Below are 23,148 nucleotides of genomic sequence, written 5' to 3' on the forward strand. Positions count from 1 at the left end.
TGTGGTCCTGCCGACAAGAAAGACAAGATCCAGCCTCATCCACCAGAACACAGGCACCAGTCCCCTCCACCAGGAAGCCTACACAATGCACTGAACCAACCTTACCCACTGGGTCAGACACCAAAAACAACGGAAACTATGAACATGCAGCCTATGAAAAGGAGACCCCAAACACAGTAAGTTAAGCAAAATGAGAAGACAGAAACACACAGCAGATGAAGGAGCAAAGTAAAAACCCACCAGACCAAACAAATGAACAGGAAATAGGCAGTCTACCTGAAAAAGAATTTAGAGTAATGATAGGAAAGATGATCCAAAATCTTGTAAATAGAATGGAGAAAATAAAAGAAACGTTTAACAAGGACCTAGAAGAACTAAAGAGCAGATAAACAATGATGAACAACACAATAAATGAAATTAAAAATTCCCTAGAAGGAATCAATAGCAGAATAGCTGAGGCAGAAGAATGGAAAAGTGACCTGGAAGATAAAATAGTGGAAATAACTGCCTCAGAGCAGAATAAAGAAAAAAGAATGAAAGGAATTGAGGACAGTTTCAGAGACCTCTGGGACAACATTAAATGCACCAACATTCAAATTATAGGGGACCCAGAAGAAGAAGAGAGAAAGAAAGGGACTGAGAAAATATCTCAAGAGATTATAGTTGAAAACTTCCCTAACATGGGAAAGGAAATAGTCAATCAAGTCCAGGAAGCACAGAGTTCCATACAGGATAAATCCAAGGAGAAACACACCAAGACACATTAATCAAACTATCAAAAACTAAATACAAAGAAAAAATATTAAAAGCAGCAGGGGAAAAACAACAAATAACATACAAGGGAATCCAGATAAGGATAACACTGATCACTCAGCAGAAACTATGCAAGCCAGAAGGGAGTGGCAGGACATACTTAAAGTGATGAAAGGGCAAAACTTACAGGCAAGATTACTCTACCCAGCAAGGATCTCATTCAGATTCGATGCATAAATTTAAAACTTTACAGACAATCAAAAGCTAAGAGAATGCAGCACCAAAAAACCAGCTTTATAACAAATGTTAAAGAAACTTCTCTAGGCAAGAAACACAGGAGAAGGAAAAGACCTGCAATAACAAACCCAAAACAGTTAAGCAAATGGTAATAGAAACATACATATCGATAACTGCCTTAAATGTAAACGGATTAAATGCTCCAACCAAAAGACATAGATTGGCTGAATGGATATAAAAAGAAGACCCATATATATGTTGTCTACAAGAGACCCAATTCAGACCTAGGGACTCATACAGACAGAAAGTGAGAGGATGGAAGAAGATACTCTATGCAAATGGAAATCAAAAGAAAGCTGGAGCTGTGATTCTCATATCAGACAAAATAGACTTTAAAATAAAGAGTATTACAAGAGACAAAGAAGGACACTACATAATGATCAAAGGATCAAATCAAGAAGAAGATATAACAATTGTAAATATTTATGCACCCAACATAGAAGCACCTCAATATATAAGGCAAATGCTAACAGCTATAAAAGGGGAAATTGACAGTAACACATTCATAGTAGAGGACTTGAACACCCCACTTTCACCTATGGACAGGTCATCCAAAATGAAAATAAAGAAACACAAGCTTTAAATGATACATAATACAAGATGGACTTAATTGATATTTATAGGATATTCCATCCAAAAACAACAGAATACACTCTCTTCTCAAGTGCTCATGGAACATTCTCCAGGATAGAGCATATCTTGGGTCACATATCAAGCCTTGATGAATTTAAGAAAATTGAAATCGAATCAAGTATCTTTTCTGACCACAATGCTATGAGACTAGATATCAATTCCAGGGGAAAAAATCTGTAAAACATAGAAACACATGGAGGCTAAACAATACACAGCTAAATAACTAAGAGATCATGAAGAACACAAAGAGGACATCAAAAAATACCTAGAAACAAATGACAATGAAAAGATGAAGCTCCAACACCTACAGAATGCAGCAAAAGCATTTCTAAGAGGGAAGCTTATAGCAATACAATCCTACTTCAAGAAACAAGAAAAATCTCAAATAAACAACCTGACCTTACACATAAAGCCATTAGAGAAAGAAGAACAAAAAAACCCCAAAGTTAGCAGAATGAAATAAATCATAAAGATCAGATCAGAAATAAATGAAAAAGAAATGATGAAAACAATAGCAAAGATCAATAAAAGTAAAAGCTGATTCTTTGAGAAGATAAAAAAAAATTAATAAACCATTAGCCAGACTCATCAAGAAAAAAAGGGAGAAGACTCAAATCAATAGAATTAGAAATGAAAACGGAAAAGTAACAACTGCCATTGCAGAAATATAAAGAATCATGAGAGATTACTATAAGCAACTATATGATGCCAATAAAATGGACAACCTGGAAGAAATGGACAAATTCTTAGAAAAGCACAACCTTCCAAGACTGAACCAGGAAGAAATAGAAAATATAAACAGACCAATCACAAGCACTGAAATTGAAACTGTGGTTAAAAATCTTCCAACAAACAAAAGCCCAGGATCACATGGTTTCACAGGCAAATTCTACCAAACATTTAGAGAAGAGGTAACACCTATCCTTCTAAAAATCTTAGAAAATAGAGGAGAGGGAGTGACCCTCCCAAACTCATTCTACAAGGCTACCATCACCCTGATACCAAAACCAGACAAAGATGTCACAAAGAAAGAAAACTACAGGCCAATATCACTGATGAACATAGATCCAAAAATCCTCAACAAAATACTAGCAAACAGAATCCAACAGCACATTAAAAGGATCATATACCACGATCAAGTGGGGTTTATCCCAGGAATGCAAGGATTCTTCAATATATGCAAATCAATCAACGTGATAAACCATATTAACAAAATCGAAGGATAAAACCATACGATCATCTCAATAGATGCAGAGAAAGCTTTCGACAAAATTCAACACCCATTTATGATAAAAACCCTCCAGAAAGTAGGCATAGAGGGAACTTACCTCAACATAATAAAGGCCATATATGACAAACCCACAGCCAACATCATTCTCAATGGTGAAAAACTGAACCCATTTCCTCTAAGATGAGGAACAAGACAAGGTTTCCCACTCTCACCACTATTATTCAACATAGTTTTGGAAGTTTTAGCACTGCAATCAGAGAAGACAAAGAAATAAAAGAAATCCAAATTGGAAAAGAAGAAGTAAAACTGTCACTGTTTGCAGATGACATGATACTATACATAGAGAATCCTAAAGACACTTTCAGAAAACTACTAGAGCTAATCAATGAATTCGTTAAAGTAGCAGGATACAAAATCAATGCACCGAACTCTCTTGCATTCCTATACACTAATGATAAATCCATAAGAGAAATTAAGGTAACACTCCCATTTACCATAGAAACAAAAAGAATAAATACCGAGGAAAAAAACCTACCTAAGGAGACAAAAGACCTGTATGCAGAAAACTGTAAGACACTGACAAAAGAAATCAGAGATGATACAAACATATGGAGAGATATACCATGTTACTGGATTGGAAGAATTAACATTGTGAAAATGATTATACTACCCAAAGCAATCTACAGATTCAGTGCAATCCCTATCAAACTACCAATGGGTTTTTTTCACAGAACTAGAACAAAAATTTTCACAATTTGTATGGAAACACAAAAGACCCTGAATAGCGAAAGCAACCTTGAGAAATAAAAATGGACCTGGAGGAAACAGGTTCCTGTCTTCAGACTATACTACAAATTTACAGTAATCAAGACAGTATGGTACTGGCACAAAAATAGAAATATAGATCAAGGGAACAGGATAGAAAGCCCAAAGATAAACCCACACACATATGGTTACTTTATCTTTGATAAAGGAGGCAAGAATATACAATGGAGAAAAGACAGCATCTTCAATAAGTGGTGCTGGGAAAACTGGACAGCTACATGTAAAAGAATGAAATTAGAACATTCCCTAACACCATACACAAAAATAAACTCAAAATGGATTAAAGACCTAAATGTAAGGCCAGACACTATAAAACACTTAGAGGCAAATATAGGCAGAACACACTATGACATAAATCACAGCAAGATAATTTTGACCCATCTCCTAGAGTAAAGGAAATAAAAACAAAAAAAAAAAAACAAATGGGACCTAATGAAACTTAAAAGCTTTTGCACAGCAAAGGAAACCATAAAAAAAATGAAAAGACAACCCTCAGAATGGGAGAAAACATTTGCAGAGGAAACAACTGACAAAGGATTAATCTCCAAAATATACAAGCAGCTCATGCAGCTCAGCATCAAAAAAAACAAACAACACAATCCAAAATGGGCAGAAGACCTAAATCGACATTTCTCCAAAGAAGATATACAGATTGCTAGCAAATACATGAAAGGATGTTCAACATCACTAATCATTACAGAAATGTAAATCAAAACTACAATGAGGTATCACCTCACACTGGTCAGAATGGCCATGATCAAAAAATCTACAAACAATAAACGCTGGAGAGTGTGTGGAGAAAAGGGACCCTTTGCACTGTTGGTGCAAATGTAAATTGATACAACCACTATGGAGAACAGTATGAATGTTCCTTAAAAAACTAAAAATAGAACTACCATACGACCCAGCAATCCCACTACTGGGCATATACCCTGAGAAAACCATAATTCAAAAAGAGTCATCTACCACAATATTCATTGCAGCTGTATTTACAATGGCCAGGACATGGAAGCAACCTAAGTGTCCATTAACAGATGAATGGTTAAAGAAGATGTGGCACATATACACAATGGAATATTACTCAGCCATAAAAAGAAATGAAATTGAATTATTTGTAGTGAGGTGGATGGACCTAGAATCTGTCATACAGAGTGAAGTATGTCAGAAAAAGAAAAACAAATACCGTATGCTAACATATATATATGGAATCTAAAAAAAAAAAAAAAAAAAAAAGAATCGTTCTCAAGAACCTAGTGTCAGGACAGGAATAAAGATGCAGACGTAGAGAATGGACTTGAGGGCACAGGGAGGGGGAAGGGTAAGGTCAGACGAAGTGAGAAGTGGCATGGACATATATACACTACTAAATGTAAAATAGATAGCTAGTGGGAAGCAGCCACATAGCACAGGGAGATCAGCTCGGTGCTTTGTGTCCACCTAGAGGGGTGGGATAGGGAGGGTGGAGGGAAACCCAAGAGAGAGGAGATATGGGGATATATGTATACATATAGCTGATTCACTTTGTTATACAGCAGAAACTAACACACCATTGTAAAGCAATTATACTCCAATAACGATGTTAAAAAAAAAAAGTAACAATTGAATTTTTTATAGTCACTAATTCTTTGCATTTTTCAGAATGTAACTGGAATGACATATTATGCAGCATTTGAAGACTGGCTTCTTTCACTTAGCAATGTGCACTTAAGATGCTTCCATGATTTTCATGGCTCAACAGCTTATTCATTTTTATGAAAGAATACAATATAATTATATGGATGAATCATAGTTTTAAAAAATCTTTTTGAAGGACATCTTGATTGCTTCCAGTTTTTGATGACTGTGAAGAAACTTCCAAAAACATTCACACAGTTTTCTGTGTGGAAACCTTCTCAAATCACTTGGATAAATACCCAGGAGTGCAATTTTTGGAACGTATGGTAAAACTCTTCAGTTAGTAAAAAACTACTAATTTGTCTTCGAAAGGGGCTGTACCATTTTTATTTCTACCAGCAAGGAATGAGAATTCCTGTTATTCTGCATCCTCACTAGCTGTTGATATTTTCAGATTTTCAGATTTTTAACCATTTTAATAGGTATATAGTAATGTTTTATTTTTTGTTTTAATTTGCAGTTCCCTTATTACAGATGATGTTGAGCACCATTTTTCATAAGTTTATTTGCAATCTACATATCTTCTTGTTAAGGTGTTTGTTCAGGTCTATTGGCAGTTTTCAAATTGAGTTGTTTTCCTATTGCTGAGTTGTAGGGTTTTTTGCAAATACTGAATACAAGTCTTGTAACATGTATTTTGTAAATATTTTTTTCAGTCTTTAGCTAATATATTGATTTTCCTAACAGTGTATTTCATGGAACATACGTTTGTATATTAATAAAGTACAACTTATATTTTTCTTTCATGGGTCAGGGTTTTGGTGCTATATCTAAAAATTCTACACTAAACCCAAGGTCACCTAGTTTTCCCCATGTTTTCTTCTAGAAGTTAAAATTTTATAGTTTTGCATTTTCCATTGAGATCTATGATTCAATTCTAGAGATCTTGAGTTAATTTTTATAAACGAGTAAACTCTGTGTCTAGGTTTTTTTTATATAGACATTGAATTTTTCTACAACCATTTATTGAAAAATTACCCTTTTTAATAAATTGATTTTTCTCCATTGTGATAAATTAGTTAACTATGTAACATTTTCCTCTTTTTTTTAACATCTTTATTGGAGTATAAATGCTTTACAATGGTGTATTAGTTTCTGCTTTATAACAAAGTGAATCAGTTATTCATATACATATATCCCCATATCTCTTCTCTCTTGCGTCTCCCTCCCTCCCACCCTCCCTATCCCACCCCTCTAGGTGGACACAAAGCACCGAGCTGATCTCCCTGTGCTATGCGGCTGCTTCCCAATAGCTATCTATTTTACATTTGGTAGTGTATATATGTCCATCCCACTCTCTCACTTTGTCCCAGCTTACCCTTCCCCCTCCCCGTGTCCTCAAGTCCATTCTCTAGTAGGTCTGCATCTTTATTCCTGTCTTGCCCCTGGGTTCTTCATGAATTTTTTTTTTTTTTTTTTTTAGATTCCATATATATGTGTTAGCATATGGTATTTGTTCTTCTCTTTCAGACTTACTTCACTCTGTATGACAGTCTCTAGGTCCATCCACCTCACTAAAAATAACTCAATTTCATTTCTTTTTATGGCTGAGTAATATTCCATTGTATATATGTGCCACATCTTCTTTATCCATTCGTCTGTTGATGGACACTTAGGTTGCTTCCATGTCCTGGCTACTGTAAATAGAGCTGCAATGAACATTGTGGTACATGACTCTTTTTGAATTATGGTTTTCTCAGGGTATATGCCTAGTAGTGGGATTTCTGGGTCGTATGGTCGTTCTATTTTTAGTTTTTTAAGGAACCTCCATACTGTTCTCCATAGTGGCTGTATCTATTTACATTCCCACCAACAGTGCAAGAGGGTACCCTTTTCTCCACACACTCTCCAGGATTTATTCTTTGTAGATTTTTTGATGATGGCCATTCTGACAGGTGTGAGATGATATCTCATTGTAGTTTTGATTTGCATTTCTCTAATGATTAATGATGTTGAGCATTCTTTCATGTGTTTGTTGGCAATCTGTATATCTTCTTTGGAGAAATGTCTATTTAGGTCTTCTGCCCATTTTTGGATTGGCTGTTTGTTTTTTTGATATTGAGCTGCATGAGCTGTCGATTTCCCCTTTTACGGCTGTTAGTATTTGCCTTATATATTGACATGTTCCTATGTTGGGTGCATAAATATTTACAATTGTTATATCTTCTTCTTGGATTCATCCCTTGATCCTTATGTAGTGTCCTTCTTTGTCTCTTGTAATAGTCTGTGTTTAAAAGTCTATTTTTTCTGATATGAGAATTGCTACGCCAGCTTTCTTTGATTTCCATTTGCATGGAATATCTTTTTCCATCCATTCACTTTCAGTCTGCATGTGTCCCTAGGTCTGAAGTGGGTTTCTTGTAGGCAGCGTATATACGGGTCTTGTTTTTGTATCCATTCAGCCAGTCTATGTCTTTTGTTTGGAGCATTTAATCCATTTACATTTAAGGTAATTATCAATATGTATGTTCCTATTACCATTTTCTTAATTGTTTTGGGTTTGTTTTTGCAGGTCTTTTCCTTCTCTTTTGTTTCCTGCCTAGAGAAGTTCCTTTAGCATTTCTTGTAAAGGTGGTTTGGTGGTGTTGAATTCTCTTAGCTTTTGATTGTCTGTTAAGGTTTTAATTTCTCCGTCAAATCTGAATGAGATCCTTGCTGGGTAGAGTAATCTTTGTTGTAGGGTTTTCCCCTTCATCATTTTAAATATGTCATGCCATTCCCTTCTGGCTTGCAGAGTTTCTGCTGAAAGATCAGCTGTTAACCTTATGGGGATTCCCTTATATGTTATTTGTTGTTTTTCCCTTGCTGCTTTTAATATTTGTTCTTTGTATTTAAATTTTGATAGTTTGATTAATATGTGTCTTGGCGTGTTTCTCCTTGGATTTACCTGTATGGGACTCTCCGTGCTTCCTGGACTTGATTAACTATTCCCTTTCCCATATTAGGGAAGTTTTCAACTATAATCTCATCAAATATTTTCTCAGTCCTTTTCTTTTTCTCTTCTTCTTCTGGGACCCCTACAATTCGAATGTTGGTGTATTTAATGTTGTCCCAGAGGTCTCTGAGACTGTCCTCAGTTCTTTGCATTCTTTTTTCTTTGTTCTGCTCTGCAGTAGTCATTTCCACTATTTTATCTTCCAGGTCACTTATCCGTTCTTCTGCCTCAGTTATTCTACTATTGATCCCTTCTGGAGAATTTTTAATTTCATTTATTGTGGTGTTCATCAGTGTTTGTTTGCTCTTTAGTTCTTCTAGGTCCTCATTAAATGTTTCTTTTATTTTCTCCATTCTATTTACAAGATTTTGGATCATCTTTACTATCATTATTCTGAATTCTTTTTCAGGTAGACTGCCTATTTCCTGTTCATTTGTTTGGTCTGGTGGGTTTTTTCGTTGCTCCTTCATCTGCTGTGTGTTTCTCTGTCTTCTCATTTTGCTTAACTTACTGTGTTTGGGGTCTCCTTTTCATAGGCTACGTATTCGTACTTCCCATTGTTTTTGGTGTCTGCCCCCAGTGGCTATGGTTTGTTCCATGGGTTGTATAGGCTTCGTGGTGGAGGGGACTGTGCTTGTGTTCTGGTGGATGAGGCTAGACTTGTCTTTCTGGTGGACAGGACAATGTCCAGTGTTGTGTTTTGGGGTGTCTGTGGCCTTATTATGATTTTAGGCAGCCCTTTTGTTAATGGGTGGGGTTGTGTTCCTGTCCTGCTAGTTGTTTGGCATAGGGTGTCCAGCACTGTAGCTTGCTGATCGTTGAGTGGAGCTGGGTCTTAGCGTTGAGATGGAGATCTCTGCGAGATTTTCGCCATTTGATATTACGTGGAGCTGGGAGTTCTCCTGTGGACCAATGTCCTGAACTTGGCTCTCCCACCTCAGAGGCACAGCCCTGACACCTGGCTGGAGCACCAAGAGCCTGTCATCCAAACGGCTCAGAGTAAAAGGTAGAAAAAAAAGGAAAGAAAGAAGATTAAATAAAATAAAATAAAATAAAATAAAAAGTTATTAAAATAATTATTAAAAATTTTTTTAAAGTAATAAAAAAAAAGAAAGAAAGAAAGAAGAGAGCAACCAAACCAAAAAACAAATCCACCAATGGTAACAAGCACTAAAAACTGTACTAAAAACAACAACAACAACAACAACAAATGGACAGAAAGAACCCTAGGACAAATGGTAAAAGCAAAGCTATACAGACAAAATCACACACAGAAGCATACACATACACACTCCCAAAAAGAGAAAAAGGGGAAAAAAAAAAAAATATATATATATATATATATCATTGCTTCCAAAGTCCACCTCCTCAATTTGGGATGATTTGTTGTCTATTCAGGTATTCCACAGATGCAGGGTACATCAAGTTGACTGTGGAGATTTAATCCGCTGCTCCTGAGGCTGCTGGGAGAAATTTCCCTTTCTCTTCTTTGTTCGCACATCTCCTGGGGTTCTGCTTTGGATTTGGCCCTGCTTCTGTGTGTGTAGGTTGCCTGAGGGCATCTGTTCTTCGCTCAGACAGGGCAGGGTTAAAGGAGCAGCTGATTCATGGGCTTTGGCTCACTCAGGCCAGGGGGTCGGAGGGGTACGGGGTGCGCGGGGTGAGCCTGTGGCGGCAGAGGCCACCGTGACGTTGCACCAGCCTGATGTGCGCCTTGTGTTCTCCTGGGGAAGTTGTCCCTGGATCACAGGACCCTGGCAGTGGCGGGCTGCACGGGCTCCCAGGAGGGGAGGTGTGGAGAGTGACCTGTGCTTGCACACAGGCTTTTTGGTGGCTGCAGCAGCAGCCTTAGCGTCTCATGCCTGTCTCTGGGGTCTGTGCTGATAGCCGCCGCTCCCGCCCATCTCTGGAGCTCCTTTAAGCGGTGCTCTTAACCCCGTCTCCTCGCGCACCAGGAAACAAAGAGGCAAGAAAAAGTCTCTTGCCTCTTCGGCAGCTCCAGACTTTTTCCCTGACTCCCTCCTGGCTAGCTGGGGTGCACTAGCCCCCTTCAGGCTGTGTTCACGCAGCCAACCCCAGTCCTCTCCCTGGGATCTGATCTCCGAAGCCTGAGCCTCAGCTCCCAGCCCCAACCCGTTCCAGCGGGTGAGCAGACAAGCCTCTCGGGCTGGTGAGTGCTGGTCGGCACCGATCCTCTGTGCGGGAATCTCTCCGCTTTGCCCCCTGCACCCCTGTTGCTGTGCTCTCGTCTGTGGCTCCGAAGCTTCCCCCCTCTGCCACCCGCAGTCTCCGCCCGCGAAGGGGCTTCCTTGTGTGTGGAAACCTTTCCTCCTTCACAGCTCCCTCCCACTGGTGCAGGTCCCGTCCCTATTCCTTTTTCTTTTTTCTTTTGCTCTACCCAGGTTCGTGGGGAGTTTCTTGCCTTTTGGGAGGTCTGAGGTCTTCTGCCAGCGTTCAGTAGGTGTTCTGTAGCAGTTGTTCCAAATGTAGATGTATTTCTGATGTATTTGTGGGGAGGAAGGTGATCTCCACGTCTTACTCTTCAGCCATGTTGAAGCTCCTTCCCCTATAGCAACTCATTTAATTTTCACAAGAGTAATTCTAATTTCCATCTTACAGATGAAGAAATTGAGCCACAAAAAGGTTAAGTAATCTGTCTGAGTGGTAGTGAAACAGACAGGAAGGGGGCAGGACACAATCTTTAAAAGAATTATGTATCGTTTTTCTTTTTCCTTTTCTGGGCTCTCTTTTCTGTTTCATTGACCTATGTGTCTATTATTTTGCCAACACCATAGGGTCAGGATTACTGTAGCTTTATATTACGTCATGAAATCTGGTAGTATTGTCTACATCTATAAAATCCTATGCTGACATTTTGATTGGAATTGCAGTAATCTGTAGATCAGTTCAGAAAAAAACCCAACAACAGTATTGAGTCTTCTCTTCACTAAAACAGAATCTCTCTCCATTTATTTGGGTCTTCTTTAATTTCTTTCATTGAAGTTTTGTAGCTTACACATACAAATTTTGTACATATTTTTTTAGACTTACACAGAAGTATTTCATTTTTGGTATATTATAATTGTGTAACTTTTAGTTTTCATATTCCAATTTATCACTTCTAATAGATAGAAAATCAATTGACCTTTGTATATTGATCTATCCTGTGACTTTGCTATACTCCTATAATCACTTATTACTTCCAGGAGATTTTTTTTTTTTTTTAATTTTGGTTGTTTATTCTTTGGAATTTTCTATATAGCCAATCATGTCATATTTGAAAGATAAAATATCTGAAAACAATAGAAATAATAGAAATAATAAACAATTGAAATGATGTAATGAGACTACAAATGATATGCATTATCAGACATAGATCTTACAAGGACTATTTATCCTATTCAATTCAAGCAGATAAAAGGTATATTGATAATTTAATCAGACACCTGGAAATATTAAAAAATAATCAAATGGAAATTATAGAAGTAAAGAAAAAGTAGAACTAAGCAAATGCTGTAATGGAAGATTAGCCACAGCTGAAAAGGAAATTAGTAAGCTAGAAGATAACTCAGTAGAAAATATACTGAATGAAGACTGAAGGGAATGAAACTTTAAAAATATCGAATACATGTTAAGATAGACATAGAGAATATTGTGGGACAATCCACCCTATGTACAAATGGAAGACTTGAAAGGAGAAGAAAGAGAGGGAAAGATAATGTGGCAGGCCTATTGAAGAGATAATGGATGAGAACTGTGTCTGTGAGGGCTGCCATAACAAAATACCATAGACTGGGTAGGTTAAACAACAAAAAATTTCTCACAGTTTTGGATGCTAGAAGTTGAAGATCAAAGTGCCGTCAGGGTTACTTTCTCCTGAGGTGTCTTTTCTTGCCTTGCAGATGGCCATCTTGTCACCTGTCCTCACATGGCCTTTTATCTGTGCTCGTGCATTCTTGGGTTCTTTCCCTCTTCTTTAAGGACTTCAGACCTATTGGATTAGGGATACACCCTCATGACCTACTTTAGCCTTAATTACCTCCCAAAGGCCCTGTAGCCAAATATAGTCACATTAGGGGTTAGAGATTCCACATACGAATTTTGGTGGAACATACTACGATCTATAACAAGAAGTTTCCAAATTTGTTAAAATAAAAAGCAAACCATCATAAACAATATATTCAATGAGGTATGCATAAGCACTCAACCAGATGGTAGTTTTAATTTAAACATATGATAATAATTAAATACAGATGGAGTAAAGAATCCAATGAAAACACAAAGATTGTAGACTGTATGTAAAACTGAAATCAAACAATATGCTACTTATAAGACAAAAAAACACAAGATTACAGAAAATATAGAAGGGTGGAAAACAGTATACTCATAAATACTAACCAAAAGAAAGCCAATAAAGCAATGTTTTTATCAAAATAAAATTCAAAAAGTTAACAAAAATAAATCACATATAAAAGTGAACACTTAATCTTGATAAAGAATTAAATCCAGAGAAATATAACACAATTTAAAATGTATATACATTTTTAGTAGATATATTTGGAAATAAGGTATAAACTTTGAACAGCAACATTAATAAATTCCTTAACTTACATATATTATGTTAATTTGAATATATTATTACATATTAATCTGCATATGTTATGACATATATTAATTTACGTATATAGATTTCTGTGTCCAAGAGCAAAATGCACATGCTTTTAAAGCACATATGGGCTTTTTACAGAAATGATCATATGCTAGCATATTTCAGCAAAATTTAAAAGGCTAAATTTATACAGAGTATATTCTCTAAATGCATTGTCATTAACCCATAAACAAGTTTCCCATATGTTTAGAAATAAATAAATATACTTTTAAACAACATATGGGTCAAAAAAGAAATCACAGTGGCAATTAGAAAATGTTTTGAGCTGAATGATGATGAAAAATACTACAAATCAAACCACTGAGGTAAACTAAAGCCATCCTGAACAATATATAGCTCTAATTGGATATTGAAGGAAAGAATAAAGGATAAAAATAAATGGGCTATCTTAAGAAAAATTGTGAAAGTAATATGCAAGGAATGTAAGAGAAAGAAAATAATGAAAAGCAGAAATTAATGAAGTAGAAAATAAATGTACAACAGAAAGAAAAGAGTGATCAAGATAAAAGAGAGAAGGCACAAATAATCAGATTTAGGAATGAGAAGGGGAGCATTACTATGGATTCCACAGGATTTGGTTTTAGGTATAGGAACATATCAACAGTTTTAAGTCAATATATCAGAAAATATACATGATATGGGCAAAATCAAAGACACTGTATTTTATGGAAATTGGCACAAGAAGGAATAGCAAATCTTCATGGACCTAGAACTATTTAAAAAATCACATCAGTTATCAATAAAGCCATCTCATCCTTATATCTATCAGCTCAGATGGGTTCACTAGCAAGTGCAAGCAAAAATTTGTTTTTAACAAATTGCAAATTTTACCAAACTCTTCCTGAAAATAAGAGGAATTTAAAAAATGTGTATAGTAAAATCTTGATGTCAATATTGGAAGAGAACATTTCAAGAAAGAAAAAAATTATATACCAATATCATTAACAAATATAAATCCACAGATCTTAAAATATTAAGATACAAAATCCAGAAAAAATGTAAAGCTAAATGCATAATAAACAAGTTGGATTTAGTTCAGTCGAGTAAGGTCAGCATGACATTAGAAAATCATTTAACATAATTCACCACATTGATTGAATATAGTAGAAATTATATCTGATATTTTAATAGATTCAGAAAAACATTTGATAAAATAAACATATTCACTATTTTAAAAAACTCTGTAAAATAAGGAATAAAAAAGATTGTTAATCTCAATAAGGATATCTACTGTTATATTTAATGATAAACTGTTATATTTAATACTTAATGATAAACTGTTATAGTTAATGATAAAATCTTAAAAACTTTTTCTTTGGAATTGAAAAGAAAGACAATCTTGCTCTCTTTCAATACCTTTATTCAACACTGAACGGATATTATTAATTAGTACAGAAGGCAAGAAAAATAAATGGTTGAAGGATTAGAAAGACAGAAATACAAGAATTTATTATCTGCAGATGACATGATTGTATATATAAAAATCAAAAGAATCTGATAATTACTGAAATAAATGAGATTAACAAGTTTCTCCAGAAAAAAATTCAATATGCCCACGTTATTTGTGTCACCATGCACCAATAAAAATTATTAGAAAATACAATTTTAAACAAAATACAATTTATAATAACATCGAATAATATCAAATATCTAATCTAATTTGTAAGATTAAGTCTAACAAAATGTGTGCAAGACTTCTATGCAAAAAAATATAAAACATTAATGAAAGAAAGAAAACCTAAATAAGTAGGTAGATATAGAACTGTAAAGATATCAATTCTCCACCCTCATCTGTTCATTTAATGTGATATAAATAAAAATCCCAACAGGTTTTATTAAGGAGATTTACAAATCAATTCTAAAATTTATAGGGAAATAAAAAGGGTCAGTCATAGTCAAGACTGTTTTGAAGAACTAGGTAAGAAGATTTGTTCTATTAGATATTAAAACTTGCTAGAAAACAGAAGAAAGCTTAGCATATCGCAGTTAGCGAGTGAGAGGAGAATCTGACCCACTGGTGTATGAGAATTGATTTGTAACAAAGTCAGCATTGCAGGACAAAGAGAAAGGATCCATCCTTTTAATAAATGGTGTTAGGAAAACTGGATATTCATATGGAAAAAAATGAGACTTCTAACACACAGCATACCCAAACTTCAATTTTAGTTACACTGCAGACATTTATGAAAGGTTAAATAATAAAGTCCCTAGAAGATAAAACAGGAAAATATCATCATTAACTATGGAAGATAAAGAATTCTTAAATAATGAGAGGAATAGTATTACTACAAAAGAAAAGGTAGCTTATTTTGATGACATGAAAACTAAGAATTCATTTCATCAAAAACACAATTAAGAGAGACAAAAGCAAGCCAGAGAGTGAAAGAAGATATATGTAAAACATGTAACTAATAAAGAATATTTTTTAAAAATCTTATAAATCACAAATGAAAAAAATGAGAATGAACTTTGAGTATTCACTTTAACAAAGCTACCCCAGTGTCTATAGCACTTTGAGGAAGAGGATGCTCAATGTATAGTAATTACATGAAAAGCTGCTCATATTGTTCATAATCTAAAAAAATATAAATTGAAACCAAAATAAGAATTTACAACACAGATGGCTAACCTTAAAAAATATTGATAGCACAAAGGGTTAGTGACAATGTAGCACACTGGACATACATGTGCACTGCTGATGGAAGTGAAAAGTAGTATAGCTAATTTGGAAAACAGTTCAGCATCATCTAGTAAAGTTGAAGTTCCATATATTCTATGAGCAAATTATTGTACTCCTGGAATTTAACAAAAAATAATTGTTATATATTTTCTAATTGGCATAACAGAAATGTTCATAATTTATTTTTTGTACTAGCCCCCAAAAGGAAACAATCTAATGTCCAACAAGAATAGAATACATAAACAAAATGTTATATTCTCACCATATTACTATAATTTAATGAAAATGAAAAGATTACCACTAAGCACAAGTTGGTCGAATGTCACAAATACACTTTTTAAGTGAAAGAAATGAACTTGAAGGATTTCACTTACATAGTTTTAAAAACCAGCAATATGATTTATACTCATTGTGGTTGTGTGTTTAAGAGTAAAAACATAGCAAATAAGGAAAGAGTTGCTTACAAAATTCAAGATAGTAATCACCTTTGCATGGTAGGGAAGAGTCTTAATTTGAAAAGGATATGAGGAAAGGACTGCTAGAAATATACCATCTTGTGACCTCAGTAAAAATTATACGAGTGCTCATTCTGTAATAACTTATTGATCTTTACATTTATATTTTATGCACTTTTTAAAATGTGTATATATTTCACATTAAAGAAACTTTAGGAACTTAAATAAAATGGGGGATTTCCAATATGAATAAAGGTCAAAAGGAAGAAACTACAGAAAAAAAGGTAAAGTTGGAAAAAATAGACTTCAAGAAATGGAAATGATGATATAATTATAAGTTTAGACATAGTTCCAATAATAATTTAAAAACTGGAAAATAAATCCTGAAGAACCTATCCAGCAGCAGAGTAAGATAGACATGGAAATTATGCAAGAGAGATTGAGAGCCATAGAAGATACTGCAGAAAGAGAGACATAAGGAAAGAAAAATATTAACTGAGAAGTTTCCAGAACTAATTAATGAAATACATTATTCTTTCAATTCAGGAATCTCGGTGAATCCCAAGTCATTAAATAAAAAAGAATCCACATGTAGACAAATCACCTTGAAGCCTCAGAACACAACAGATAAAGAAAATATAAATTTTAAAAGTATCCGAAATGTAAGGGAGCTTCTTACATCCGTATCTATATGTATATACAATTAGATTTTCAGTTATAATTTCTCAATAGCTAAAAATGTCTCATTAAACAAGCCAAGCCCATATGGTAAACTTATTAAGAAATGTAATACAAGCTAAAATATGATTATCCTATTTTCTAAGCCTCCAGAAAAAACAATAACAAAACAAAAGATAGTTACAGTAACTTTGCTGCATTTCTTCAGTATAAGAAAACTTGTTGAGTTTCCTCTTGAATTGATGTACAATATTTACTTCTGTTGCTGACTCCAGCACTTTGTTCCATCTCATTAATTCAAGGAGTAAGAAACATCAAGCAATATCAGGAATATCATTAATCCAAAGACCATTTCTGGCTATGCCTAAGTGAAGCTATTAAAGATATTTCAAGATCTGACTAAACTAGTTATTAAAAAGCCTAACCACTATGAGTCAATTTATTTTCCTAGATAACTGTAACATCTTTGTCTTCAGTCATGGATTGATACATGTCTTTGGGTTTCATTTGCTACATTATTTCAGGCCAAGGTGAAAAGAAAATTTAAGCCACAATCAAAAACACCTTAAAAATGTTCAAGCTAAGTTTAAGAATCCTTTCATATATCACAAGGTAGTCCTAGTAGAAGGCATGCTTTACCTAGCATCATTAGACAGCCTGGTGTATCTTTTCTCTGTCTTTTATAGTGTATATTAAAGGAAAAATTTGAGTATTCTTCTACATTCTGTTTTTTAAGAATCATAATAATATATCACTACTTAAGAATTTCAACACTGCACTAATGCTACATATGTGAGCAAACAGCATGATCTTTATGAATTAATTTTTATTTAAGTGCATGATACATTCTGTTTTTATATAACTTTACCCCCTGCTTGTAATTTTACATTTAAATGTGATTATTTCATTAATATCTGTCTCCCGTACAAAACTAACAGCCCATGAGGGCAGTAACCTTATCTCTCCACTGTAGCCAAATAAATAGCATAATCCCCAGCACACAGTAACTATCTGACAAATGTGTAATGAACAAAAACAAATAAATTGATAGGAAAATAATTTTTAAAGTATATTTTCTTTTATTCTGAATCTTTTTTCCATCCAGATTAATGATTAGTTTAATTTAAAAAGGTGGCATAGGAAGATATACACCTGTACCTACACACAAACACATATCTATATGCATACATGTATTTTCTAAATTATCAGATATGGAAAGAGTTGAAAATAACTAGGTCTAAACTAATGGCTCTTTCCCCACCATTACCAGAGCACACTGACATTGGGGCTAAATGTATTCATTTTTTACATTTAGAATTTCCAAGAATCCTTTTTCTATTTCTTTCTAACTTTTTTTATATGACTCAAGGGTTAAGGATTTCTGAGGGATCACCCAGAACTATACAAGTTATATCTATAAACTAGACAGGGTTTTTATTTTTTTATTTTTGGTTTATACTAGGTAATCAGTCCCATTAAAATGAAATGGATGATTGTATTCCTAAACTTAGATCTAGTACTTTGTTTTATCTTGTCTTTTAGGAACTCTTAGAGCAGTTGTAATTGCCATCTTGTATTTTCCCAAATCTTCATTATAAAAATCAGTGAGGCTCATTTGCCACTTAGCATTGTATAGACCCTGCATTTGTAATACGGTCCATGGATCCATCCTGCTCTGTATCAAAGTGATCAAAGGCACTTTGAATCTGGAGGCAGCATGCTACAGAAGAAAGAGAAACATCAACTGCAGTTGTTATAAGACCTTGAGTTCATTTCCAGCTTTGACCTTCAGAAGCTATTATAAGCATATGTATTCTCCTGATGTTTCTGATCCTGGGATTTCTTATCTGCCAGTGGTGATATTTCCATATTAAGAAACAACACATAATTTATTAGTAATTATGTGCTAAGTATATGCAAGTTATTGTTTGGAGAACTCATTTTCTGAAAACATTAGAATGACTCGTTATTAGCTGAGTGCAAGACTTTTAAAATGCACCAAAAGCATAGTGTCATCTGGGAAGACACCATTGAAAAGAAGATGAGGACCATCACAAAAACAAAGTCTGCTTGATCAAAGTTTTCTAAGGGAAAATTACAAAATTGTCTTGTTACAAAAATATCACCACAGTATAATCTTGCATTAGGTTCACTTAGTTTACAATGGGACTGGACTCCCTACACTCTTTTTGAAGGCAAGAGACTTCCTGTTATTTCCAATCATATCACTACCTATTTTATAACATAAAAATATTTTAATAAAATTATAGAGCTTAATAGTATAGAACATCTAATTCCAAACCTTTTTTTTAAAAATAATAAAATAACTGAGATTGAGGGTATTGATGGCTTTCTCATAGTCTCATAAATACTTTCAATCAGAGAGAATAAATATCATAACTCTTCATTCCCTCCAGCACACTAGCACTGATCTCACTGATTTGCGAAAGTCTAGTTCCCTTCCATTCTCCAACTCCTGTTTAAAACAAAAAACCAAACAAATCCTATCACCAAAAGAATATCGTGCAAAATTCCAATGACTGGGTCTTTCCCAATTTCAGAATCTTCCTGCAATGTAAGTACCTACATTTCTATCTAGTCCTTGTGTTTTATGATTCATCGTGATATTTGTATAACCCTTGTATTTGATCTGTACCACCGGGGAAAAGACAGAGAAAAGTGTGTGTTTGTGACTGCTGGAAGACTTTGCCTGCTACCTGTGACATGAAATGACAGGAGTAGATTTGAAGTCCTCGAAAAGCAATAGTCAGAAATCCAAAAGTGGGTAGAGACTTAGAAATTTGCCAGCGGATCCCACTACTTTAGTATTTATAATCCAATCTGCTGGAGTTTATGAGGCAGAAGAGTGAAAAATGTGAGACCCTGCTTAAGGCTAAAAATAAAAGAGTGCTTCATTCTGACTTACAAGAATTACAGGCCAATAAAGCTAATGTGAGAAATATCATCTTTTAAAATTGAATACATGTTCATCTATGAGTTTGATCTTGTTTTGAGAAATAGATTTGAAATTTCAGCTACTTATATTGGCTTTCATTCTTTACAGTATATTTATTTGATGCTGGGAAGGGTAAAATGATCATCAAATTAGTCATCAAATCTAATGGACTCCTGAGAGGCACTTTTTAGAAATATAAAATTTATTTTGCATATTTTTCAGTAAGGATTTTTAATAATGAGAGTTGTCACCCCCTTCTCTTTATATAAAGAATGATCAAGCTCCAGTGCAAAAGGAAAATGGGGTGACTTGGAAATTTTGTGATCATTTCTACTTTACCATTAAGAAAAAATTATATATTCTTATAATAAACCATTAAAATCAAAGAAAATATTTAAAATTCATCACTTCCTAATTATTTAACTACATTTTACTATTATATCTGATCTTGGAGTTACTTAACATCTCTCATATCGGTATGGTGAAAACACTGTATAACGGTGTGTTACTGCATACCTCTTCTCAAACTTAAATTCAGAGATGTCATGTTGGTGTCATGAAATTGGTCATGGTGGGAGTGTGTACAACATAGAAATTGTCAAGAGCTATAAATCAGTGGTTGATTTGTTAATTGATTATTGTCACTTGCTTTAAAAAAGTGATGAGGAAAATTAAGTAATGAAGATAGAACTTAAAATGATGTTTTGTTTATAGCTGTTACATTGTTAATAGCACAAAAAGTTGAGGATATTTTCTTCCCGTATTCAAAAGCTATCAACTGATTTACAAAGAAATCACTCATGTCATTTACCAATGAGAGAACTTCCAACATGGACATGTTGTCATTGTTTCACTTTTGTCTTACTCTGAACATAAACAAAAATATCCACCAGTATTCATGTCAGAATTATGCTTGTTTGTCAATGATGTGAGTGGAATTAAACAGTAATTAAACATTTATACAAAACCTGACTTTGAGATACTACTGTTGGTAAAAGAATGATTAAATAGCAGATTTTGGAAGAAATAACAATTCAATCTAAAGTTATAAGTGTAAGAGAATTTTTAATAAATAAAATTGCATATTTTATTATTATTTATAGATTGTTTCACATTTCTTATATTAGCAAACTTTCTAATAAATTAAGTATATATACACACATTTTTCCCAGAGACCCAATTTTTAAACATTTATCAGCTTAAATAGTAAGTCTTAATATCAGATAATATGATACCGTGCTGAGTTTTGGCTTTTATCTTGGCAAAATGGGAGCTATTACAGTTTGGAATAGAAGAATGGCAAGATCTGACTAACAGTTTGAAAGAACCATTCTCTGCTATTGTTTGGAGAATAGACTGATGGTTATCACTTAGTATCATTTAGCCCTGATTTTTAGATAGGCACGTAGGACTCCAGATAAAAAGCACATTTCTTAGACAATGCTTGTGGTAAGCTGTGCCTGTGTGATTAAATTCTGAATAACAGGTTGTGAGTGAAAGTAATGAACACATCACCCAGATTATAACATTAAAAAAGAAGTATATTATGTTTCTGTTTTACAGATGAAAAACTGAGACAGGTGAGTTTAAGGAACTTGTCAAATGTTATACAATTAGTAAACAATAAACATGCATTTTAAACTCAGGTGGCTTCTCTTTAGAATCTCTGCTTAAAGCTACTCTATTGTAGTGCCTTACAGTGTGTGGAGATTATTTTTATACCAATATGTGTGAGATGGTTGTTTAAAATTAGTTGAGGATTTAAATTTCTAGCATATATTTTAAGCAGTAAATATGATTTTACTGAAAGTCAAGATGGGTGGGGTTAATAGACAATGGATGACTTGTTCTATGGATTGGAGACTGATACAAGGTGTGCAGAATTGTCTTGTAAAGTACCTTTGTATGTGTGTTTGTGGGTGTGCATTTGTACACACACATATATACACACATATATATGTGTAGGTACACGTGTATGTGTGTGTATCTTATGCATCAGTGATACACTCGAAATTTTCAAAAATATATATACACCTAAATGACTATTTTTAGTTTAGCCTACACTTAAGTTATTTAAAAACTACCAGAATACATAGTTATTTTCCTCCAAAACACAAAAAAATTAGAAGAAAACATGGATCCTGATTTCTTGAATGATAAATAAGTGTCTCTGAATTCCAAGTCCTTTGCATTTGCTTTCTGTAGCCTCAGCATAATCACTGCCAACAGTTTCAAAATATGAAATATTTCAAGAAACTTTATCCAAAACCTGTCAATAACTTAATTTGCAGATAAGATGAAACCAGGAGAGCAGCAAAAACTGACAACATTTCTGAAAGAACAACTGTATTGTTATAAAATGCCAAAGTTTAAACCTTAAAAAGCATGTTAGGAGAAAGTTTTAAAATTACTATGGCTATCCTACTTTAATTTATTTTAATGCGTGCCTCTCTGTTGCCACAAATGATTTTAGTGGGTAGACATTACTTGACAAGCCTCTTTAAGCATCAGAACAGCAGTGAAGAATAGATTACGTCAAAGAGAAAGTTATTGAAGGCACCCTCTTCTGTAAAACTTCAAAGTGGATGGAGAAGTTTGAGGGAAGAAGAGTTCAATATTTCTTTAAAGCACTGAAACTGTTTTTATTGAATCATTGAAAAAGTAGAGCACAGATCCTGTGAAATACAGTGATGGTAAAATGTGTGAATTCCTAAGGAAGGTGGAAAGCAATTTTTGCAACACAGGGCTGTTACAGTGCAGAGTTCAGAAAGCTGCCTCTGGAGTCAGATCCCACTAAAATCCTGGATTAGTCCCTTCTTAGTCATGAGAAATTGAGCAAATTGCTTAAAATATGTATGTAAGCATCATTTAGGTAATTTTAAGAATTAAAACAAATTGCAAGTGAAATATTTAGCAGGGTTTCCAACACATAGCAGAAGAACCCCGCATAATGAAGAGGGACATTGGAACTGGCAAAATTTGATGTGGTAGAATTAAAGTGTTCTTTTTTAAGTTTACTAAGAAATAAAGAAGTTCTTCAAGAAATAGTAATAGTTGAGGATCTTAAAATACCTAGTAATATAAGGCACACTATGTTTTGGGATGCTGTTTGGGTTCAAATACAGAACTCCCTAAAAATTCAGAAGCCAATTGCCTTAGTAATAATCACTGTAGCTGAATCATAAAGTGTACTTTCTAGACATTTCTTACTAAATGGTCTGAATAAATGTAAATGGCTATGAGACTCTAAGTTTAGTTCTACATGCAAGTGCAGATGAAATTAAAGTTTAAATCATTTATTAAATTTTGAACTCTACTCTCACTTCTGTATGTCCTGTGGGTACTGAACTCAAAGTCAGAAA

Source organism: Eubalaena glacialis, chromosome 4 (assembly GCF_028564815.1).
Source record: "Eubalaena glacialis isolate mEubGla1 chromosome 4, mEubGla1.1.hap2.+ XY, whole genome shotgun sequence".
In the NCBI taxonomy this organism is placed as follows: Eukaryota; Metazoa; Chordata; class Mammalia; order Artiodactyla; family Balaenidae; genus Eubalaena; species Eubalaena glacialis.